The following is a 21,829-nucleotide window of genomic DNA, read 5'->3' on the forward strand; positions in this document are numbered from 1 at the left end:
CTTGATGAGAATGTAGATTACTGGAAACGTTGTATATCACTGGTGAGAGAATAGAAAAGACACCCACTTTGGGAATCAATTTGTCAGCTGTTTTCTAAAGTTATCCATGGGTCTATATTGTGATCCACCAATTCTCTCGCTTTTCTTTCTTCTTTCTCTTTCTTTCTTTTCTTTCTTTCTTTCTTCTTTCTTTCTTTTCTTTCTTTCTTTCTTCTTTCTTTCTTTCTTTCTTCTTTCTTTCTCTCTTTCTCTTTCATTCTTTCTTCTGTCTTTATTTTTTTTCTCCTTTCTTTTATCTTAATTGACTCATGATATTTGTACATACTTATGGGGTACAATGTGATGTTTCAATACATGTAAACATTGTGTAATGATCACATTGGGAATAATGAGCATATCCATCACCTCAAGCATTTATTATTTCTTTATAGTCTGAACATTCAAAATCTTCTCTTCTAGGTAAGATGGCAGATAGGAAGCAGGACTAGCTTGCAGCTCCAACTCAGATGGATAGAGCAGCATGTGGAGACTCACATCATGAACTTTTGCCCCAGTAACTACTGCAGGAACATACCAGGAAAGCCGAAAGAATCCACAGGCCCTTTGAAGGAACTGGATCACCTCTGCACGCTTCCTGAGATGCTGAAAAATTGTGAGTCTACTTGCTTTCTTAATGGGGAGTCTCGTGGTCTGGGGCAGGTTCTAAGCCCTGGTCACTGGCTGCTCGGAAATAGACTCAGTGTTATTGGGGGAAGGGGGCATGGTGAAAGTGAGACCAGCCCTTAGGACTGCAGGCTGTGTGGGAATAGAGTAAGGCCTGTGACTGCCAGCTTTCTCCCACTTCACTGGCGACCTGTATGACTCAGCAGAGGCAGCCATAATCCACCTGGGAATGTAACTGCATTAAACTGGGAACTACACCTCCATTCCCCACAGTAGCCACAGCAAGCCTTGCCCAAGGAAAGGCTGAGCTCAAAAATGCTTATCCCTGCCCCAACTGATGGTCTTTCTCTACCCATCCTGGTAGCTGAAGACAAAGGTCATAATCTCTTGAGAGCTCTATGGCCTGGCCCAACACCTGAGAAACCTGAATACTTAACCTGGTGTCCTTAGGACAAGTTTGCATCCTCCCTATAGGACCTGATATAAAGCTGATGCATTCTGAAAGCACCACCTCCTGGCTGAAGGCCAACAACACAAAACCAGTGCACTAAACAAAAACACAACCAAGGACCCTCACAGAGTCTGCTTCACTCCTCTGCCACCTCCACTGGAGCAGGTGCTGGTATCTACAGCTTCAAGACCTAAAGATGGATCACATCACAGGACTCTTTGCAGACACTCTCCAGTACCAGCCCAGTGCCCAGGAGCTCCGCTGGTTGGCCAGGCACAAAAGAGCAAAAACAATCACCATAGTTTGGCTCTCAGGATGCCCCAGTCCTAGGAGAAGGGGTAGAAGAATACATCAAGGGAGCACCCCGTGGGACAAAAGAATCTAAACAGCAGCCCTTGAATCCCAGATCTTCCCTCAGACATAACCTACTCAAATAAGAACAAACCAGAAAAACAATTCTGGTAATATGACAAAATGTGGTTTTTCTTCCCCCAAAAGATCATACCAGCTCACCACAATGGATCCAAACCAAGATGAAATTTCTGAATTGCCAGAAGAAGTATTCAAATGGTTGATTATTAAGCTAATCAAGGAGACACCAGAGAAAGGTGAAGTCCAACTTAAAGAAATAAAAAACATGATACAAGATATGAAAGGAGAACTCTTCAGTGAAATAGAGAGCATAAATAAAAAACAATCACAACTTCTGGAAATCAAGGACACACTCATAGTGTTCCTGGACCAAACTGATGGCTTGGCTGCTCTTTCTTGTGGCCCAATATCAAGATGCAGATGAACTGCGGAGGAAGAGAGTTTTTATTTTTATAACCGGTTACAGGGAGAAAGCCTGGAAATTATTGCCAGACCAACCTAAAATTACAAAGTTTTCCAGAGCTTACATACCTTCTAAGCTATACGTTTACATGTAAGTGTGCATTTATCTAAAAACATAAGTGATTAACCTAATCTATAACTAAGGTCTGAATCCTGAAGACCTTCCTCTGAAGCCTCAGTAAATTTATTTCATTTAAATTGGTTCAGATGCTGGGCTGATTACCCTTATTTTGTGTCTTGCTAAATCACAGAGGTTTGAACAGTTCCTTTAGATCCCCAATAAACTTGTTTGTGAAGGCCTGGGGAGTTTCTTCACACCCACAGTACAACTTGTTTAATCCTAAATGGGTTCTGTTAAGAATTCCTTTTTTATTTTGTCGTGGTTTAAGGCCCAGGAAAGGCCTAGGCAGAATTCTTGGTGGACTTTTGTTACATCCCAGCCTTTGTATAAGGGCACTGACTTTTAATATTTAACTTAACCGTTTAGTCAGTACTGGAACTGTTGTGAGTGAGATCTGGACTGCCACAAGAGAAATGCAAAATGCACTGGAAAGTCTCAGCAATAGAAGCAAACAAGCAGAATAAAGAACTTCGAGCTCAAAGACAAGGCTTTTGAATTAACCCAACCCATCAAAGACAAGGAAAAAAGAATGTAAAAAATGAAAAAAGCTTCCAAGAAGTTTGGGATGATGTTAAATGTCCATACCTAAGAATAATTGGTATTCCCAAGGAAGAAGAGAAAGCTAAGAGTTTGGAAAACCTATTTGAGGGAATAATTGGGGAAAAGTTCCCCAGCCTTGCTAGAGATCTAGACATCCAAATACAAAAAGCTCGAAGAACACCTGGAAATTCATTACAAAAAGATCATTGCCTAGGCATGTAGTCATCAGGTCATCTAAAATCAAGATAAAGGAAAGAATTTTAAGAGCTGTCAGGCAAAAGCATCAGGTAACCTATAAAGGGGAAAATCTATCAAATTAACAGCAGATTTTTCAGGGGAAACCCTACAAGATAGAAAGGATTGGGGTCCTATTTTTAGCTTCCTTAAAAAAAAAAAAGATTATCAGGCAAGAATTTTGTATCCAGGGAAACTAAGCTTCATAAATGAAGGAAAGATAGAGTATTTTTCAGAAAAACAAATGCTGAAAGAATTCACTACTACCAAGCCAGCACTATAAGAATACTATTAATAAAAGGAGTTCTAAATTTTGAAACAAATTTTTGAAATACACCAAAATAGAACCTCCTTCAAGCATGAATCTCACAGGACCTGTGTAACAATAAAACAATGGAAAAAACACAGGATATTCAGGCAACAAATCGTATGATGAATAGAATAGTACCTCACATCTCAATACTAACATTGAATGTAAATGGCCTAAATGCTCCACTTAAAAGACGCTGAATGGCAGAATGAATAAGAATTCACTGACCAAGTTTCTGCAGACTTACCTAACACATAAGGACTCACATAAACTTAAGATAAAGGGGTAGAAAAAAATATTCCATGCAAATGGACACCAAAAGAGAGCAGGAGTAGCTATTCTTATGTAAGAAAGAAGAAACTTTAAAGTAACAGCAGTTAAAAAAGACAAAGAGGAACATTACATAATGACAAAAGGACTAGTCCAACAGAAAAATATCACAATTCTAAATATACATGCACCTAACACTGGAGCTCCCACATTTATAAAACAATTACTACTAGACCTAAGAACTGAGATAGATGACAACACAATAATAGTGGGGAACTTTAATACTCCACTGAGAGCACTAGACAGGTCATTAAGACAGAAAGTCAGCAAAGAAACAATGGACTTAAACTACACCCTACAACAAATGGACTTAACAGATATTTACAGAACTTTCTACCCAAAAACTGCAGAATATACATTCTCTTCATCAGCACATGGAACATTCTCCAAGATAGACCAAGAAAAGTAGAGAGAAGATCCAAATAAGCTTAATTAGAAATGAAATGAGAGATATTACAACAGATGCCACAGAAATACTAAAGGTCATTCAAGGCTATTACAAACACCTTTATGCACATAAACTAGAAAACTTAGAGAAGATGGATATGTTCCTGGAAATATACAACCTTGCTAGATTAAACCAGGGAGATACACAATGTCTGAATAGACCAATAACAAGCACCAAGAAGGAAATGGTAATAAAAAAATGCCAACAAAAAAGTACAAGACTAGACAGATTCACAACCGAATTCTATCAGATATTCAAAGAAGAATTGGCACCAATCCTATTGACACTATTTCAAAAGATAGAAGATCCTCCCTAAAATAAGCAGAAATAATTCTATGAAGCCAGTATCACCCTAATACCAAAACCATGGAAGAATATAAGAAAAAAAGAAAACCACAGACCAATATCCCTGATGAACATAGATGCAAAAATCCTCAACAAAATACTAGCAAACCAAATCCAAAAGCATGTCAAAAAGATAACCCACCATGATTAAGTTGGTTTCATACCAGGGATGCAGGGGTGATTTAACATATGTAAGTCAATAAACATGATACACCACATAAACAATTAAAAAAACACATGATCGTCTCAATAGATGCAGGAAAAAAAAATTTGACAAAATCCAGCATCCCTTTATGATTAAAACCCTCAACAAAATTGGCATAGAAGGAACATACCTTAAGGTAATAAAAGCCATCTAAAACAAACCCAAGCCAACATTATACTGAACAGAAATAAGTTGAAAGCATTCTCTCTGAGAACTGGAACAAGACAAGGATTCCCAACTCTCACCACTTTTGTTCAACATAGTACTGAAAGTCCTAGCCAGAGCAATCAGACAAGAGAAAAACATAAAGGGCATCCAAATCAGAAAAGAGGAAGTCAAACTGTCACTGTTTGTTGATGATATGATCGTGTACCTAGAAAACTCTAAAGACTCATCCAAAAAGCTCCTACAACTGGTAAATGAATTAAGCAAAGTTTCAGGACACAAAATTAAGTACATAAATCAATAGTTCTCCTATACACCAACAGCAACCAACCTGAGAATCAAATTAACTCAATCCCTTTTACAATGGCCACAAAAATATTATAATACTCAGAAATATACCTAACCAAGGACATGGAAAACCTCTACAAGGAAAACTAAAAAACGCTGCTGAAAGAAATCAGAGACAATACGAACAAATAGAAACACATCCAATGCTCATGGGTGGGTATAATTAATGTTGTGAAAATGACCATACTTTAGATATATACTCAGTTACGGGATTGCTGAATCCTTTGGTAGTTCTATGTTTGATTTTTTGAGGAACCACCATACGGTTTTCTACCAACAGCATACCAAAGGTTTCTATTTCTCCACACACTTGCCAACTTGTTATCTTTCTGATACTAGTCATTTTGACTACAGTAAGATGATATCTCGTGGTTTTGATTTGAATTTCTCTGATGATTAGTGATGTTGAGCATTTTCTCATACACCATTGTATGTGGGCCATTGTATGTCTTATCTTGAGTAGTGTCTATTTAGGTCTTTTGCCCATTTTTAAAATTGAATTACTTGTACTCACTATTTTTCTGTTCAGTTTTTCTATTTCTTCATCATTCAATCTTGGTAGGTTGTATTTACCTAGAAATTAATTCATTTCTTCTAGGTTTTACAATCTGTTGTGGTATAGCATAAATACTAAAAAGATCCTTTGTATTTCTGTGGTGTCATTCTGTAGTAATGTTTCCTTTTCACCCCTGATTTTTTTTATTTGGGTTTTCTCTATTTTTTTTGTTAGTCTAGCTAAAGCTTTGACAATTTTGTTAATCCTTTCAAAAAATCAACTTTTTGTTTCATTGACCTTTTATAATTTTTTAGTCTTAATTTTAATTATTTCTTCTCTAATCTTTATTTTTTCCTTCTATTAATTTTAAGTTTGGTTTATTCTTGCTTTTCTAGTTCTTTGAGGTGCATTGTTAGGTTGTTTGCTTGAAGTCTTTCCTTTTTTGATGTAGATGTTCATTACTATAATTTTTCCCCTTAGTATTCTTTTTGCTGTATCCTATAGATGTTGTGTTTCTATATTCATTTGTTTGAGCAAAATGTTTAATTTTATTTTCTTACTTTCTTAATTGATCTGTTGGCCATTTGGAGCATGTTTTTAAATTTCCCATGTATTTGTACAGTTTTCAAAGTTTCTCTTGTTATTGATTTCTAGTTTTATTCTATTGTGGTAACTAAAGATATCTGATATTATTTTAACTTTTCTGAATTTGTTGAGTCTTGTTTTGTTGCCTAGTATATGTTTTACCTTTGACTATGTTTCATATGCTGATTAGAAAAATGTGTATTCTGCAGCAGTTGGATGAAATGGTCTGTAAATGTTAGGTCTAGTTGGTCTAGCATAGTTTAGCTTCAATGTTTCTTTGTTGATTTTATGCATAGATCGGTCCATTGCTGAAAGTGGGTGTTAAAGTCCTCTACTGTTATTTTATTGTAATCTATCTTTTCTTTTAGAACTATTAATATTTGCTTTATGTATTTGGGTGCTTTGGTATTGGGTGCTTATATATTTACTACTCTTATATCCTTTTGCTGAAATGACTCTGTTATTATTATATAATGACCTTCTGTGTCTTCTTTTACAGCTTGTGACTTATAGTCTATTTCATATGATATAAGTATGAATATTCCTGCTATTTTTGGCTTCCATTTGTGTAAGATATCTTTTCCCATACTTTCACTTTTAGTTTATGTGTGTTTTTATAGGTGAAGTAAGTTTCTTGTAGGCAGTATATAGTTGGGTCTTGCTTTTTAATCTATTCAGCCACTCTGTTTGTTAATGAAAGAATGTAGCCCATTTGCATTCAACAATATTATTGATAGGTAAAGACTTACTACTGCCATTTTGGTTACTTGTTTTTTAGTTGTTTTGTGACTCCTTTCCTCCTTCTTCCTTTTTTACCATAGTCCTTTGTGGTTAAGTGATTTTCTCTGGTAGTCTATTTTAAGTTGTTGCTTTTTGTTTTTACTGTGTCTATTATAGATTTTTGCTTTGTGGTAACCATGAGGTATACAAAAACACTTCGTTATAGCAAGGTATTTAAAACTGACATGAAAATATATTACAAAAAAAGAGAAAGATAAACAAATAAACTTTTTATGTATTAACACCTTTCTTATTCCACATTTTGACTTTTGGATGCCATAATTTGCATTTTTATAAAATTTCTGATCTCTTAACAAATTGTTGCAGCTATTATTTTTTAATAGTTTTATCTTTTAGTCTTCTTAATATAGATATAAGTGTTTTACACACCTCAATTACAATGTTAGTGTAACAATCATGGTAGTGTCCTCTTCTTTGATTTGTAGAACTCCCTGTAACATTTCTTGTAGGACGAGTCTGGTTACAATAAAATTTCTCAGCTTTTGTTTGTCTGTGAGCACTTTTATCTTGCCCTCATTTATGAAAGATAGCTTTGCAAGAAAGAGTATTCTTGGTTGGCAGGTTTCTTCCTGCAGCACTCTAATATTGCCCTACTCTCTCCTGTCCTGTAAGGTTTTTGCTGAGAATTCTGTTGCCAGGCATATGGGATCTCCCTTAGATAGTATTTGTTACTTTTCTCTCACTGCTCTCAGGATGCTCTTTTGTCTTTGAACTTTGAGAGTTTTATTGTAATATGTCTTGAGGTATTCTTATTTGGGTTGAATCTGATTGGTGACCTCTAACTTTCCTCTACCTGAATATTTATATTTTTCTTCGGGTTTGAAATGTTTTCTGTTATTATTTCTTTGAATAAACTTTTTATCCCTTTGTCTTTCAGTTTCTTTTTTTATTGTAATAACCTAAATATTTGCCCTTTTGATGTTGCCACAAATATCCTGTAAGCTTTCTTTGTTGCTTTTTCTTTTTTCTCCTCTGAGTGTCCATTTTAAAATATTGTGTCTTTGATCTCACTAATTCATTCTTCTGTTTCATCAATTCTGCTGTTGATGCTCTTTATTGCATTTTTCATTTCATTAATTCTATTTTTCTGCTCCAGGATTTGTTTGATTTCTAATAAATTATTTCTATTTTTCTGTTAAATTTATCCGATAAATTTCTGAATTAATTCTCTGTTTTCTTGAAGTTCATTGAACTTCCTTAAAAACCACTATTTTGAATTCTTTGTGTAAGAGATCACATGTCTCCATCACTTTAGGACTGGTCTCTCAATCTTATTTTTTGGCAAGTCATATTTGGTGACTCATATTTCACTGAATATTCCTGATGCTTATGGATGTGCAATGATAAATGTGCACTGAGGGATTAGGTATTTATTTTAGTTTTTTTCAGCCTGGCTTTTTGCTGAAAGCCAAAGAAGGTAACATGCTTATAGCACCTCATAACAATCCCTGGAGGCCCTCCAGTTTGACTGTTGAGTCCCATGATCCTGTGACCACTGCAGTTATCACAGCACTAGAAAATGCTCTAAGCCCAGGCTTGCCACAAGTCACATGGGGACTCTGAGGTAGACACGGCTTTTCAGCCCAGACATACCTAGGGAAGACCCAAAAACAATACTCGTGCTATGTGAGAGTACTGGTGAGAAACTTAAGTCCAGAAGACTATCCCAGTGGCTCAGACAGGAGTGCCTCCCAGCAGGTCTATGCACAGGTGGGATGTGTCCCTCCCTGCTATAATGAGAAGGTTTGGAGTTGAAACCAGGCCCCCAAGGGATCTATTGTAAAAAAGAGGCTGCAGTGCTTATTTCATTGACTTAGACAGGGACACATCTCCCAACAGATCTCAGCATAGCTGAAAATGTTCCCTGACTCTAGTGAGAACGGTGAGAGATGAGACTGGGCCCTCTCAGGATCTGCTCTCTCAAAAGGGCCTTCCAAGGTCTTGGGCTCAACTGGGGTTTTTATAAACTCCCTTCTAAATCCTGAGGCTCCAGCAGAGAGAAGTTTGACCATGGATGGGTGCAGAATTCTTGTTATGGAGGGCTATGAACAGGTTATCTTCTCATTCCATCATCTTGGTGACATCATCTCATTTTCTTTAAATGAACACTTTGAGAATGCATTTGCCATACTACCTTGTCTAAAGTATTATAGTTACTATTTTAAAGTAAATATTTATTGCAAATAATACTTTAATCTCACTGAAAAACATCTGTAAATAACTGTTCAAGTGTCTGTAGCTCTGAAGGCCTGTGAGTGAGAGTTGGGAGCCAAATTTTTAAAGAAGCATGAGAGTTAAACATTGTTAGTGCCTATCCAAGCACTCTCCAGAGTTGGAGAAGCATTAGTTAACAGGCTTTAAGTTACCTGATCCCAGTATTGAGTTGATCCTATTCATTTGATTCATCAACTAGACTCCTTTGTTGATTCTATGCTTGAAAAACAATTTTCCAATTCAGTTTTGTTTCCCCCTTTTAAGTCTACTAATTGAGAAAAAAAGGCACTTGTCTTATAAGTACAGTGACTTCATTTCATATGAAAATTATATTACACTTTATACATTGATAAACAGGGTAACAGAATCAATATATCAGTTTTGAGTGTTCCATTAATAGGAGCCTGACACTGAGAGATGGATCCAAATCACTACATAGTCTCACTAAAGTAATAAATGGCCATGAGAGGCCCACTGGGAGCTATCTAACCTAATATTTTGCTCAGTGCCTGAAAAGTACTTTATTTTTAATAGTCATGGCATTTCAGTGCAGTAAGTGCATGTCTTAATTTCTCACCTCTAAAATGAGGATAATAATCTTTATATGCCTATATTGTCTTTCTAATACTTTGCTTGGCAAACACTGCTGGTTTCCAAACCAAAAGTCATCTGTATCCTACTCTGGTCCCATATCTTCATCTTCTTGGCTGGAAAAGCCTGCTTTCTGCAACAGAAAGTAAATATCCTAGAAAATTTTAGAAAGTTGCTTTAGTTGTTTTCGTTGAATTTGGGGATATTACTTGGTCCTAGCCAGAAGAATCAGGGAAATTCTGGAAAGCTTTTCTTCCTGACAAAAAGAAACACACACGAGCAGTTCAAAAACTACATCTTTCTGTCTTTGGATGCTGCCATGTAGAGACATGATGCCTTGAGTGGCGACAGTCACCCTGTAGGTATGGGCAGGCAAGGCTGAGACTAAAATTCAAATCACTGAGCAGGGCAAAGTACAAAAATGAAAAACTTGAAGTCCTTGATTACTGTTACATAATGAATGTTTTTCTCCCCACAAAGTTTACTTGTTGAAAGCTTAATTTCAATGTGATAGTATTTTAGGTGGGGCTTTTGGGAAGTAACTAGACTCCTATGAATGGGATTGATGCTCTTATAAGAAGAAGCCATAGAACTAGCTAGCTCTGATTCTATCATGTGAAAATACAATGACGTCTACAACCTGGAAGAGGATCCTCACTAGAACTCAATGATGCTATTTCAGTAGTTCCCTGATCTTGGATTTCCAGCCTCCAAAACTGTAAGAAATAAATTTACGTTACGTATATAAGGCACCTAGTCTATGGTGCTTTGTTATGGTCCAAAGTGATCAAGACAATTACATTATTATACTGCAGACCTGGCACTCCCCTGTACTAAATGTCCAGATATGTGTCACATAATAAAGGTCCTTTTGCTTAAGACATTTCTAGATGGTTATTCCGTCACTTATAGGTAACAGCATCCTATCAATATAATGGTTTCATCTAAAGATATTAAGAGTATTACTAATATCTTCATAAAATTTGTTACGATATAAATAAAAATGACTAATATGATCAATTTGTAGCATTTTGAAGACTAACATGACTCCTTTGAATATGAATATGAGTTTAATTACTATTGCTTCCATCTAAGTCAGTTTCATTTAGGAGTAGTAATGCAAACCAAAGAAATAGGTTTTCTATTTTTAGGTTGCCTATTGATAATGAAAGAAGTATAATAACTTTTTAAAACATGGGTTTAGACCAGTGCAGAAATAATTGAGATGGCAAATGAACCCCTCTACACCCTTCCATTATGAGCATGCAGAGATGGCGAATTATAAACAAAGAGAATTCTGCTTGTCCATTCTGTTTCTTTCTAAAGGTATAAAAATAAAGCCTTGATAAGGGCAGTTTCATTTTGGGGTAGCAGCAAGTGGGAGAGGTCTAGAAGGCTTCCAGTTCTTTTGTGCAGGTGGTATGCTTTCCCTCTTACCTTTTCCTTAAAACCACAGGACTGACACAGACCAGGGTTCAATTCTGGCAACTACCCAATTATATTGCCAAAGTAGAAGATCACAAATGTGCACACATGCGTGCACACAAACAAACACTAAGCATACAGGCTAAATCTAGAAACCTAACAAGTACAACTACATCAAAAGGAAGAAAACAAACTGGGCAACATATGCTGTGTAAAAAAGAAATCTTGGAATAGATTGACTAAAATTGTATAATAATATTGACAATTTTCACTAAGGGTATAAAGGAAAAAATTAACAATATGAAACAAGAATTAAAATTACTTTTAAAAATAGAAAAAAAGAGAAAGGTAAGCAATAAAAATTTTTTCAAATAAAGACCACAATAATTTGAATAAATAGTCAGATAGATTAAAAAAAAGACAAAGAAATTACTGTATTAAACATCAAACCAAGGAATTCTTCAAGAAAGCACCAGCTAATAATATATTTAAAAGTTTTTTTAAGCATAAGGATATGGAGAATAGAAATAGAAATTGGAATATCCAGGAGATAGAAATTCCAGAGGAAAAAAAAATGAAAAGAGGAAGTAATTGAAGAAATAGTTGAAATAATTTCCGTAAAGTTAAAGATAAGAGACTAATTGAAAAGGTTCCTAAACAGTAGAAATATCAGACAAGAGAGGCAAGTAAAACTCCAGACCTGTGCACATTAGAGTGACATTGCAGAAAGTTAAATTCTAAAGGCTTCAAGAACAGACTAACCATACTGCATAATCAGATTTGCATCAAATTATTCCAGCAATACTAGTAGTAGAAAGATAATGGAATAATATGTTAAAGATATTAAATAAAAATAATTGTGTATCTAGAATTTTATACCTAGCCAAACTGTCATTTAAATTTGAGAACATAATAGTCTTAAAGTAAGTAATTTTAAGATGGCCCCAAGATCTCGGGCCCCTTACATACACACCTGCCATAATTTCCTAGAGTATAAATATTTTACTGCTATGATCAGTTATGTCAGGTGGTATACTTGACTTTGAGAAAGGAATGTTATCCAACTGGGCTTAGTCTAATCACAAGAGCCCCTTAAATCTGAGTACAGAGGACAGAGACAAGGGGAGTCAGAACTTTGAAATAGAGACATACTCCTGCTGGCATGGAAGAAGCCACCAGCAAGTTGTGGAGAGGGTGACATGGTGCGGGGAGTGGCAAACAGCCTCTAGGAGCTAGGAATGGCCCCCTCGTCAACAGCCAGCAAGGAAAAGGAGATCTCAGTCCTGTAATCACCAGGAACTACGTTCTTCCAACAACCAAAATGAGTTTGGAACTGGATTTTCCTTGGAAGTTCCAGACAAGAACTAAGCCAAGCCAACATCTTGTCTCTTGCCACCTGAGCCACTAAATGGAGGACTCAGGCATCTAAGCAGAACTCCTAACCTACTGAAATGGTGAGATAATAAATTCATGTTGTTTTAAGCTGCTAAATTTATGGCAAACTTCTGCATAGCAATAAAAACTAATGCAGAAGTCTTTATGCATAAGTACTGTATTAAAACCAACTGGAGTTTTCAAATAGAAAGAAAATACTAGGCAATACTTTAAGATTAGAACAAATCAAGAACAGAAAATGATACTATTATTTCACTAACAAACATGTTTGAAGAGCTCCTAAATAAAAGATTAACTAGTTAATTCCCATTATATATTCCCAATTTTCCTAAGATTATAATCCTAATTATATGTATATAATTATAATTAATTATAGTTCCTTTTGAGGCATAACAAATTACCCAAATTATTGGTGTGAAAAAAACCCAAGTGTTTCGCTTTTCTCAGGCTTTATTGGTAGGGATTATGGGAAGGACTGAGCAGAGTTCTCACTCAGTCTCATTTGGTTGCAGTTAGATGTTGGCTGAGACTGTAATCTTCTACCTTTGCCTGATAGTTAAATGCTGAATTTGAGTGTGGCATGTATTAAGAATTGGCAGAATTTAAAACGTCTCCTGTGGTCTGACCAAAATGTCTTTAAAGATTATTGTCTTGTTTGGGACACAAGAATCTAATCTACCAGTCGAAGCTGAGACATGATTTTATTGTTCTATCAACTGTCTGCCTTTCTCCCAGAAACAATGAGCGTTATTGCTCCTGTAATAGGTTGGAAGCCCCAGAGCAACACAATCAAAAATCGAATCTGATATGGAAATTTCACACATATTTGTATTACTACGAGTTACACTACCAATATGCCAAGTGCTGTGCACAGTCTTAGTTATAAAAATGAATAAGATAATATTTCTGCCCAAGTGGAATTCCTAATCTTATAGCAGAGAAAAAAAAATATAAAGAGCTAACCACAATTACACACAACTAATCCTATAACAATGGTAAAAACAAAGCATTGTGGGAGCACAGAGAAAGCTCAACTAAAAGTACCCAGAAAACAGGCGTGCCTTAGTACTGTATTTCCGTTGTATTTATACATTGAAATTGGACTATATCAATGGCAAAAGATAATATAATTTAGAGAACATGTTGTTGTATATCCTAACCAGGGAGCAGAAAATGTCAACATCTTTTATATTAAAGGAAAAGTGTTTCTTGCAATTTCAATGTATTTGACCATGAGGAAAATAAAACATTTTTTGCTCTTTCTTGTTTATCATTTCTTTTCTTGTTTATTACTCTTATTTATTATAGTTTAGCTTTGTTTGTTTAAAGATTATTTTCCGAAATTCAGTTTTCCTAAGATTATTTATTGAGGCATGCAGTTTTGTCTTCAAAAACTAAATTTTTCTCTTTTTAAAATCTAATATTAACTTTGACCATTATATGTAATTACATACTATTTGTGCAACATTAGTGAAATGCTGTGGGACATCTCTGGATCAAAAATACCAAAGATTTTGCCCTACAAGTCTTAAACTCTGGTAGGAGAGATGGCAGCAAGAAAATATTATGATATCAGATAAAATAAAATAAATGCCATCAAAATGTTATGGAAAACAAAGTAAATGTGTCGCGAGTTTTGATCGTCATGATTATTGTTTTTGGTTGCTCCCTGTATCCTCAATGACATAATGCATCTTCAGTTTATATTTTTAATATTTTTGTAATTTCATCCTTTTTAAGAGTTATAACTTAAAAAGTGGCTCCAGGTGAGAACACGAAGGTCAGAGAAGTCCATTGTCATATGGTTCAATGGCAAGATTCTGACACAGTGTTTCACAATGTTTATTAGCTAGACCAGGTACTGCAAAATTCATGGCCTGTGGTTAAATTTGGCTCACAGATATGTCTTAATGTTGTGATCATTTTTAGCTATTTAAGTATTTCAAAATAGTTTCTAGCAGGGCATGCCTTCTTAAATATATATATAAAATATACATATTATATATGTGTACACACATACACAAACACACACACACACACATATATATATATGTGTGATTTGGCCATCTTACAATGGTTGAGCCTCCAAAGGCATCTGGGTCTAAAATTCCTTCTGAATCTATGCCCTACAGTATATGCCACACACTGCATGAAATGCCGCAGTGGCAGTTCCCAAAACCTGTTGTGTTCTGTTTAGCTTCTGGGTATTTGAACTGTTGCTCCCACTGCATGGAATAAGTTCCTCCACATTTTCTTTTTTGTGAAACTAAGTATAATTTATTTCAAGACTCATATACGAAGGCCCCTCCAAGGATGTTGAGCCAGACTGGTTTTGCCATGTCTTCTACTTGTAAGCACTGCACTTGTAAGCACTACTTGCAGCAAAGCACTGCATTCTGAATTTATTAAGACATTTTAAAATCTGTATTATAACCATTTATTTCTTTCCAAACAAATTGAGGGCAGATATCATTTCTGCATCTTGGAATCTTAGTGCTGTGCAGTGTCTCAGACTCATAGAAAAACTTCAATAAGTGTTTATGGAAAAACTACTATTTTGTCAAGTTGTTTAGAGATGATAAAAATTTTATGAGGGTTCAATATTTGTTAGCACTTTCTTAGAAAAGTACTCTAACATAAGCATGTTCTTTGGATGTGATTCACATTATATGTATTTGATTATATTTTAAAATCCACTAGGGAAAATAATTATAAATCTAACATATACAAAGTCAAAATTATATTGAAAAGGGGGAATAAATACATTTTTAAAAATGTTACTACCTGAAAACATTTTTGAAAGTATAGCTTAATAAAAGTGTATCTAACTGAAAGGAAATAAAATATACAAGAGTGTAGAACAAAGAAACTAGTAAAATTTATATTAAAGCCCGAAGAATAGTTGACAGTATGACTACAATGCTTCAGGAAATTGTCAAGCCTTGATTCTTAAAAACAATACAGGCATAGAAATTTCCCAATATTTTCAACAGATCATGGGAGTTAGCAATGATGGAGAAGAGAAAAAAGTAAAATCATTCTAAAAGTCTTGTGAGTATTGTGGTGGGCTAAGGTTCTGATTAGTTCTGGATGTTGATAGAAAATACAATCAAATGCATGAATTAAATCTTAAATGTAATCTTTCTTCATCTTATTAGGATGTAAAAATTTCCATAAGAGCATCATCTTCATCAGAAGAATGAGAAGTTGGATAACTGACAAAAATCACAGCTTTATTATTTAAGCCTAACAGACCACAGAGCAGTGTAATGAACCACATGTAAAAAGATACCAATCCTCCCTAGGAAACAAGAGCCCTAAGGCTAATTTCATCCTTGACAGGGCAGAGAGAGGCAGAAGCAGCTCCAAGAGACATAGACATCTTTAGAGAGCCATTATCCTACCATGCCACAGATAGGAAATTTCACTGGAGATATGGATTATAAGTCAAGTGTAAATGCTAAAAATAAAAAAATAATAAAAAGATAAAGAATTTTTTGATGAGCATCTTTGTAGACAAATAGAGCAGATCACATACTGAACCATAAAGCATATATCAATAAGTTTAGAAGTATTAAGAGGATACATAGTATGTTCACTGATATAACAATAATAAGTTAGGGATTAAGAACAATAACATGTCTAAGAAATCTCAAGATATTTGAAAATTATGCAGCCCCTAGGTCAAAGAAAAAATCACAAAGAAAATTAGAACACAGATTCAATGAAAAGATAATGAAAGTAATGCATAACAAACTGTGTGGGATGCAACAAAGAAAGAGTCCTTAGAGGAACATTATATCACTATGCGGCTATGACACAAAAAAGAAAAGGTATAAAATCCATGATCTATTGTTACCAGCTTAAGAAGGTGGAGAGAGAGAGCAAATTACACAGAAAGTGAGGAGAACAAAAGAAATAAGAATTAAGTCATACATAAATGAAATATAAAACATAAGATTAAAAAACTAATAGAGCATCAACAAAATCAAATGTTGGTTTATTGAAGATAGTAATAATATTGTTAAATCTGTAGCAAGCCCAGTGAAGAAAAAGGACATGAAACCATTAATCAAGAATTTTATAAAGAAACATACTAATAATTATGAAGATATTATAAGGTAATAAAGGACTATTAAGGATAACTTTATGTCAAAAGTTGACAATTTAAATAAAAGCAAGTTCTTTGGAAAGAAACAACTTTCTAAAATTAGCACAAGGGGATGGGCATGGTGACTCATGCCTGTAATCCCAGTACTTTGGGAGAACAAGGCAGGCGATCACCTGAGATCAGGAGTTCGAGACCAGCCTGGCCAACATGATGAAACTCCGTCTCTACTAAAAATACAAAAATTAGCCGGGCATAGTGGTGCATGCCTGTAATCCCAGCTACTCAGGTGGCTAAACAGAAGAATTGCTTGAACCTGGGAGGTGGAGTTTGCAGTGAGCCAAGATGGCACCACTTTACTCCAGCCTGGGTAGTAGAGTGAGACTCCATCTCAAAAACAAAAAAAGGAAATTGATAATTGCAGTTGTTTTGTATCTGTTAAAGAAAGCGAATTCTTAATTTAAAAACTTACTACAAAGGAAACCCTAGGATCAAATTTTTTCACTAGTAAATTTTCTCAAGCATTAAAGGAAGAGTATGCAAATTATTTCAGAAAATAATGGAGAAGAGAACACTTATCAACTCACTCTGTGAGGACAGCATAACATTAACACCCAAACCAATGAAGGCTATTACAAGAAAACAAAGTTACAGACCAGTATCTCTCTTCAGTCTACAAATAACGTTATTATTTATAATAATTATAAGAATTATTAGCAAATAATTTATACACACACACACCACACAAAGGAAAACTAGACAAAGTGGGGTATATCTCAAGAATAAAGGTTAGATAACCATTCAAAATGAATTAATAGTATAGTTTGTAGTCTGGTAATGTAATGTCTCCAGATTTGTTCTTTTCACTTAGTCTTGCTTTGGCTATGAGGGCTCTTTTTGGTTCCATATGAATTTTAGAATTGTTTTTCCTAGTTCTGTGGAGAACGATGGTGGTATTTTGATGGGAATTGCATTGAATTTGTAGATTGCTTTTGGCAGTATGGTCATTTTCACAATATTAATTCTATCCATCCCTGAGCATGGGATGTGTTTTCATTTGGTTGTGTCGTTTATGATTTCTTTCAGCAGTGTTTTGCAGTTTTCACTGTAGAGAACTTTCACCTCCTTTGTTTAGCATGATCTTAAGTATTTTAGATTTTTGCAGCTATTGTAAAAGGGATTAGTTATTAGTTATTATTGTACAGGGGATTAGTTACTGTAAAAGGGGTGAGTTATAGTCACCAAAACAGCATGGTACTGTTACAAAAACAGGCATATAGGCCAGTGGAATAGAATAGAGAACCCAGAAATAAACCCAAATACTTACAGTCAATGGATCTTTGACAAGCAAACAAAAACATAAAGTGGGGAAAGGACACCCTATTCAACAAATGGTGTTGTGATAATTTGCAAGCTACATGTAGAAGAATGAAAATGGATCCTCATCTCTCACCTTATACAAAAATCAATAAAAATGGATCAAAGACTTAAACCTAAGAACTGAAACCATAAAGATTCTAGAAGATAACTTTGGAAACACCCTTCTAGACATTAGCTTAGGCAAAGACTTCATGACCAAGGACCCAAAAGCATATGCAGTGAAAACAAAGATAAATAGATGAGACTTAATTAAATCAAAAAGCTCATGCACAGTAAAAGAAATAGTCAGCAGAGTTAACAGGAACCCCACAAAGTGGGAGAAAATCATTGCAAATTATAAATCCTACAAAGGACTAACATCCATAATCTACAAGGAATTCAAACAAATCAGCAAGTAAAAACAAACAAAAAGTGGGCTAAGGACATGATTAGACAATCCTCAAAAGAAGATATAATACTAATGGCCAATGAATATATGAAAAAATGCCCAACATCACTAATTATCAGAGAAATGCCAATCAAAACCACAATGTGATACCCCCTCACTTCTGCAGGAATGCCCATAATCATAAATCAAAAGACAAAAGATGTTCGTGGGGATGTGGTGAAAAGGGTTATGCTGTTGGTGGGAATGTAAACTAATACAACCACCATGGAAAACAGCGTAGAGATTCCTTAAAGAACTAAAAGCAGAGCTACGGTTTGATCCAGCAATCCCATTTCTGGGTGTCTACTAAAAGCAAAAAAAGTCATTATATGGAAACGATATTTACACATGCATGTTTATAGCAGCACAATTTGCAATTGCAAAAAATGAACCACCCCAAATGCCCATCAATAAATGAATGGATAAAGAAAATGTGATATATATATGGTGTATATATATAGATTACATATATGGTATATATAATATATACGTATATAATACACACACACACACACACACCATGGAATACTACTCCACTGTAAAAAGGAATAAAATAGTGGCATTTGTAGCAACCTGAATGGAATTGGAGACTATTATTCTAAGTGAAGTAACTCAGGAATGGAAAACCAAACATCGTGTGTTCTCACTCATAAGTGGGAGCTAATCTGTGAGGATGCAAAGACATAAGAATGATACAATGGACTTTGGGGACTCAGGAAAAGAGTGGGAGGGGGCGAGGGATAAAGGACTACACATTGGGTAAAGTGTATACTGCTTAGGTGATGGGTGCACCAAAATCTCAGAAATCACCACTAAAGAACTTATTTATCTAACCAAACACCACCTGTTTCCCAAAAACCTATTGAAAAAAATAAATTAATATAATTAGCATATTTCATATTGTCCATTCATCAGTCAATGGACATTTTGGTTGTTTCCACCTTTAGGCTATTACAGTAATGCTGCTACAAACATTCATGCAGAAGATTTTGTGTGGAAATACATTTTCATTTCTCCTGGGAATATATATATATATATGAGTGTAAATTCTCAGTCATATGGTGCTATGGGTTGACTTGTATGCCCCAGAAAAGATAGGTGGGAGTCCTAGCCCCTGGTACCTCAGAATGTGACTTATCTGGATAGAGGTTCTTTACAAAAGTAATCAAGTTAGAATGGGATCATTAGAGTGAGCCTTAATCCATTATGACTGGTGAACTTCAAAAGAAGAGAAATTTGGACACAGAAATGCATGGGGGAAAGAGGACAAGAAATAAGCAGAGCACTGCAAGCCTGGCAACACGTGTGGCTACAGAAGCTAGGAAAGAGGTGAGGGGCAGATTCTCCCTCGTAGCCCTCAGAAAGAAACAACCCTGCCAACATTTGATTTTGGACTTCTAGCCCCCGGAAATATAAGAAAATAAATTTCTGTTGTTTAAATCACCTAGTTTATGGTACTTTGTATGACAGCCCCAGGAAACCTATACACACAGAAACTCTATGTGTAACCATGTGAGGAATTGTCAGACTGTTCTTCAGACTGGCTACATCATTTTGCACTGCCATCAGCAGTATACGAATGTTCTGTTTCTCCACATCCATTTAACATATGTTATCTATTTTAATATTATCTGCCTTTCTTATTATAACCATCCTAGTGAAGGGGAAGTGGCATCATATTACAGAATTTTAGTTGCATTTCCCTGATAACTAACAATATTGAGCAGCTTTTCATGTGCTTATTGGCCACTTGCATATTTTCTTCAGAGAAATGTTTATTCATATCCTTTGCCCATTTTAAAATTTGATCATTTGTCTTCTTATTGCTGAGTTGTGAGTTATTTACATATTATAGATACATGTCCTTTATCAGTCATATAATTTGAAAATATTTTTCCCATTCTATGAGTTGTCATTTTACTTTCTTGATAGTGTCCTTCAAAGCACAAAATATTTCAAATTTATTTTTTAATTGAAATAAATTTCAATTTTTTTTTGCTTTATTCCTCAAGATTTTGATATTATTTTATAATTCATTGCCAAGTCTGAGGTCATGAAGACTTACTCCTATGTTTTCTTCTAAGAATTTTATACTTTTAAGCCTTACATTTAGGGCTTTAATTCGAGTCCATTTGTATACATGATGTGAATTAAGGATCCAGTGTCATTCTTTTACATGTGTCTATCCAGCTGTCCCACAACAATTTGTTGAAAAAACTCTACTTTCACCATTAAATAATCTGGGAACTCTTGTCAAAAATCAGTTGACCACAGAAGCATGGTCAACAAATTTTTGGTCTCAGTTCTATACCATTGATCTATGTGTTTACCCTTATTCCAGTACCACACTGTATCCATTGTTGCTTTGTAGTAAATTTTGAAAAAGGGAAATGTGAGTCCTTCAACTTTATTATCATTTTTCAAGATTGATTTGGCAACTTTTGATTTGGCATTCCATATCAATTTTAGCATCAACTTGTCAGGTTCCATTAAAAAAGTCAGCTGAAATTATTGTAAGTATTGAATTGAATTTGTAGATCATTTTGGGGAACATTGCTACTTTAACAGTATTAAAAAGTCATCCAAGCCAGGAACAATGAAAATTTTTTCCATTTATTTAGATTTTCTTTAATTTTTTAACAATGTTTTGTAGTTTTCAGATATAAATTTTATACTTCTTTTATTAAAAATAGTTTTCCTAAGTATTTTATGCTTTATTTTTTGATCCTATTTTAAATGAAATTATGTTCTTAATTTTATTTTTGATTGAGCATTGCAAATGTATAGAAATACAATTTGCTTTTTTATATTAACTTCTATCCTGCAATCTTGTTGAACTCACTTATTAGTTCTAATATTTTTTAGTGCATTCCTTAGGATTTTCTATTATATATGAAATCATGTTACCTGTGAGTAGAAATAGTTTTACTGGAAACAGTTTATTTCCTTACCTTTCCTAATTTCCCTGACTAGAACATCTGATACAATGATGAATAGAAGTGTCAATAGTGGATATCCTTGTCTTTTTCCTGATCTTTCAGAGAAGGCATCTAGTTTTTCACCATCAGGTATGATTTTAGTGTGGATTTTTTTACATATGTCCATTATCAGATGGAGGAAGTTCTCTTCTATTCCTAGTTTTTGAGTGTTTATTTTCATAAAAATGTATACTTAAGATATACAACATGCTTGTATACATACACACAAACACATAGTTAATGATTATTACAATAAAGCAAACAAATACATCTATCTTCTCACATAGCTGCCTTTTTTGTATGTGTGGTGAGAGCATCTAAAATCTACTCTCTTAGCAAATTTCCAATAAGCAATACAAATTTCCAATAAGCAATACAGTCATCATGCTGTACATTAGCTCTCTAGATTTATTCATCTTACATAAGGGCAACTTT

The sequence above is a fragment of the Nomascus leucogenys genome, chromosome 7b (assembly GCF_006542625.1).
Source record: "Nomascus leucogenys isolate Asia chromosome 7b, Asia_NLE_v1, whole genome shotgun sequence".
Lineage (NCBI taxonomy): Eukaryota > Metazoa > Chordata > Mammalia > Primates > Hylobatidae > Nomascus > Nomascus leucogenys.